The 4,879-nt window shown below is 43.8% G+C and overlaps 1 pseudogene; it reads left to right on the forward strand.

The window, feature by feature from the left end:
* The first annotated feature begins 813 nt into the window (after positions 1 to 813).
* On the forward strand, positions 814 to 3,294 carry LOC139835068 (protein FAR1-RELATED SEQUENCE 5-like; annotated as a pseudogene).
* Positions 3,295 to 4,879: the final 1,585 nt, after the last annotated feature.

A 4,879-nucleotide genomic window follows, 5' to 3' on the forward strand; every position in this document is an offset into this window, starting at 1 on the left:
AGTCGACAACTGCCCAGAATGCAGGAAGAAGAAGAAAGACACCGGCGATGTGTCAGTATTCGAACGCCTAGGGCCTATCCCATCTCACAACATGGGAGCTGAGTCAACTTAGGGGGAAGATCTGGAAGAATTAGAAGATGAATTAGAAGAAGAAGAAGATAGATATCACCGGCCAAGGTGGGATCGAGATCCTCTTACGTTGAGCCAAGTACTGCAGGGGGACGTTGATGATTCTAATCCGTTCGTTCGCATCGTACGGCAACACGGCAGCACGGCCAAGTACTGCAAACACAGCGCACATCTGGCCCAAAAGCCCAGATCAGTAAAGAGGTAATGGCTCGCTCCAAAATAGAAAAGGCGCCAGAACAGAGAAAAAGAGCGCGAGATCATCGATAGAAAGAAACAACGCGAGAAAAAGGGATCGCCTGGGCACGCAGCTCTGCTCATCATTCTCAGGTAAATTCTCATTGGCTTGGATTTATCAGCTTGTCGTACAGTTTTCCACACGAAGGTAATCACTTGAGTAGATCAAACTCTCACCTTGAGGTTTCTTTGGAACTTGATCAAATCTTCATGTTTCTCATGGAAGTAGTTTGCTGAAGTTCATCAAGCATCCCATTGCCAATGGAAGAAACTGAGAAAGAAACAGAATTGTCAGAACAGATCAACGCATCGCATCATGATCCCAATATCAATCGGTAATTTCGTTATCCTAAGTACATTGGCATCAGAATTTCCTAGATTTAATAAGCAGTTGTAGTTTTTTATATCCCTAAGTACTACCTGGTTTATTTTTTACACTACAGCGTTGTACTTCCTGGTTTGGTACCTCATGTTGGCATGGAATTTAGAAATTCAGATGAGGCATGGGCATTTTGGCTAACCTATAGTGGGCAGCAAGGCTTCGAGGTCAGGAAAAGGTATACAAACAAAAGGCCATCCGATGGAAAGGTTACATCATGTAAATTTGTTTGTTCAAATGAGGGTCTTCGATCACAAGACAAGAGGGATTATTTAACGAAGTTACCTCGAGCTGAAACTAGAACTAATTGCCCAGTCCACATGAACGTGAAAATGGACCGAGAGAAGGAAAATCTCATAGTTTCTGCGCTGGTTTTGGAACACAATCACACACTACACCTGCCAGAAACTTTACACTTAATGGTGTCACAAAGAAAAATTTCAGAGTTACAAGCATTGGAAATCGGAATGGCTGATGATGCAGGAATTAGGCCAAAAGCCGCACATGAGTTGGCAAGTCGGCAAGTTGGTGGACAACCCAATCTTAGCTATACCCTCCGTGATCACAAGAATTATTTGAGGACGAAGCGCCAACGAGAAATGGCATATGGACAAGCAGGTAGCATGCTTAAGTATTTTCAAGACAAGATTGCTGAAAACCCATCATTCCAGTATGCATTGCAAATGGATTGTGAAGAACAAATAGCAAACATATTTTGGGCTGATGCTAAAATGATAATGGACTATGCACATTTTGGTGACGTAGTTAGTTTTGACACTACTTTTGGAACAAACAAGGAGAGCAGGCCTTTTGGTGTTTTTGTCGGATTCAATCACTTTAGAGAAACAGTAGTTTTTGGTGCTACTCTCATGTATGATGAAACCTTTGCATCCTTCAAGTGGTTGTTTGAGGCCTTTCTAAATACTCATAATGGAAAGGTGCCTAAAACATTCTATACAGATCAAGATGTTGCAATGGGAAAAGCAGTTGGAGAAGTGTTTGCAGAAGCATGGCATGGATTATGCACCTTCCACATAATGCAAAATGCTGCGAAGCATCTACATGAAGAGAAGGATGAAGAGAAGAATAAGGAGAAGAAAAAAGGGAAGAAGAAAGAGAAAAATGCAGAGAACAAAAGAGAGGAGAATGAAGAGACAAGTATTCTATCAGATTTTACCGCGTGCATGTTTGAGTATGAAGACATGGCAGATTTTGAACAAAAATTTAACCTCATGAGGAAAAAGGTGAGCAAGCAAACTTGGTTGGATAGCATATATAAGCTAAAAGAAAAATGGGCTGAATGTTATATGAAAGACGTCTTCACACTAGGAATGAGAAGTACACAATTAAGTGAGAGTTTGAACAATGACTTGAAAATCCATTTCAAATCTGATTTGACATCATCCGATTCTTTAAGCATTTTGAAAGGGTGGTGCAAGGAAAAAGGAATACCGAACTGAATTCAGAATTTGAATCAAGGAAAAAGTTGCCAAAACTATATATGAGGAGACCACCACCAATGTTGGTGCAGGCTAGCAAGCTATATACACCTGGTATATTTGAAGCTTTTCAAGGTGAATATGAAAGATCATTGTCAGCTTGCACCAAGGCATTGGATGGCTGCAATGAATATCTAGTTGGAGATTTTACCTTTGAGGAGGAGTATAAAGTAGTTGGTGATCCTTCGAAACAAATAGCTATGTGCAGCTGCCGCCAATTTGATAAAATTGGGATATTGTGTGGCCATGCTCTTAAAGTTCTTGATTTAATGAATATCAAGTCACTACCACCAAATTATGTGTTAAAGCGATGTACACGGGAAGCACGGACTGGAACTGTACTAGACAAGGAGGGAAGAAACATAATAGAAAATCCACATATGGATGCCATGCTTAGCTACAGATATATGTCCCACAAATTTCATAATTTGGCAGATCGAGCATCCAACTTTCCAGAATGCGTCGACTTGGTAGCTAGCACACTTGACATCCTTGGTAAGCAAATTGAAGAAAAAATCAATGCAACTGCAAGCATACCACGATATCCATGTACCACTCCCACAGATGCTAGCCCACCAAATGACTTGTTGAGTAATGCACGCCTAAAGAAAAAGGAGGTTGAAACAAAAACTTCAAAACGAAGAAGAACTTGGATTGATAAGAAGCACAAGATTAGAAAAAAGAGAGATGGCAAAGCTACATCACAGTTAGGAGAAGAGGTATGTTGGTAAACAAAAATTTAATTGTCAATGCTATCAGTATGTCCACAAATTCTCATCTCTCTCCAATTTTATTTCATTACAAGATACAAGAGCTTGGGGCAGAGGCAGGTAGTAGTACTGCACAAGTTGCAAATGATAATGTTTGTACTGGCGAGGTGGAGGAATCTCAAGTTTACAAGGCCAATGTTAGCTTCACTCAACTATTAACGGTAATCTTGTTCATATAGTTGGTTTACATTTGTAGAGATCATAATTGCTTACAAATCTTACTTTATTTTTATGCAATTTACAGGGGCCAATAACAGATGACGTTTTTACTGGGTTGTGGTGAGATACTTCTGATTTTGGATGCCATTCAGTTCAGTTCAGTTTAGCTATGGGAAATACCTGCCATTTAGTTTCATTCTAGTGCCATTCAGTTTAGTTCTGGGCAATAGCTGCCATTTAGTTCAGTTATGGGTTCCATTTTGTTCAAATTCAGTAGCAGCAAAAATTTGCATTATGTAAGTATTCGGCACCATATAATAAACAAAGGATTCTAAGAAGAGAGACAACCAGTACAAGCAAGTGAGCCAGCAGCACACCAGGGAAGACTAAATTAGTTAACCTCTGATGCCAATCTTCTAATCATAAATAATCTTCATAAATCAATTAGCAGCAACAATTTGCATTCAGATCAGATTTCTAGTAAGAACTTCTGTTCAATTTACACATGAACTAATCTAGCAGAACAATAGCTTAACACCAATTTATTCATAACATCAGAGCAAGCACTAAACTAAGTGCAGATACGGTAGCAACTGGAATCAGTTTGCAGTCAAAACAACGAAATCAAGACACGGGAAGCATATGCTCCCGCGGCGGCAACGGATGATGAGCACATACCAGATGTTGAGCTCCTGCTCCTCCGCTTAGAGGACGCGGCCGACGTGCACAAGGGAAGCCACAACACAGAGATCGAGCGCAGCGACCAAGCCGGCAAGCGCTCCTGCTCATCCGCTTCGAGGACGCGGCCGGCGTTCGCCAAGGAAGCGGAGCGCGTCGAGCATCCCGGCAGGCGCTCCTGCTCCTCCGCTTGGAGGACGCGGACGGTGTGCGCCAGGGAAGCCGCAACGCAGAGATCGAGCGCGGCGACCAGGCCGGCAAGCCCTCTTGCTCCTCCGCTTGGAGGCCTCTACCGGAGTTGGATCCCCGGAGTTCGCCAAGGAAGATAGCACCAACGAGAGGTCGAGCGCGTCCACCTGGCCGGCACGGGCGCTGGTTGAGAGCGGCCTCTCCGACCTGGTGCAGCTGATGGCTAGTGTGGAGCTACACTGTGTGAGTGAGCGAACGGCAATGGCAAGGAAGAGGAATTATGGACGGGAGCTTTTTTTTTCTCTCAAGCGGAGCAGTGCTTTTCCTCTTCTATTTGTTGAACTGGGCTTTGGGCTGGATATGCTCGCTGTGTTTCTAGCTAGGAGCTGCCGTGTTGCTGTACGATGCGAACGAACGGATTAGAATCATCAACGTCCCCCTGCAGTACTTGGCTCAACGTCAGAGGATCTCGATCCCCAAGGTGGTGCCCTGATGGACTCAGTCACTCCCAGAAGCGCAGGGTTCAGCGGCTACGAAGCTTGGAGGAAGCCGAGGCGCAATACCTGCACACATTGAGAAAAGCGCGGCCCGATCTGGCCGCGAAAATTCAGCAAACCTTGGACGCAGAAGATCAACCACAGAGGAAGGAATGGCGCCCAAAACAAACAAAAGCCGACGCGAAGGCATCGGCTGGCACAAATATGGTGTCCATACTTCCCTCGGAGTTTCGTGCTCCAAGAACCGAAGAAGTGCCGATAGCACAGTTTGACTGCGGCCCACGACCAGTTATCTTTGAAAAGCCACGAGAGAAGAGCTACAAACATCTGAAAGCCCTGTACCTG

This window comes from Lolium perenne, chromosome 1 (assembly GCF_019359855.2).
Source record: "Lolium perenne isolate Kyuss_39 chromosome 1, Kyuss_2.0, whole genome shotgun sequence".
Classification (NCBI taxonomy): Eukaryota; Viridiplantae; Streptophyta; class Magnoliopsida; order Poales; family Poaceae; genus Lolium; species Lolium perenne.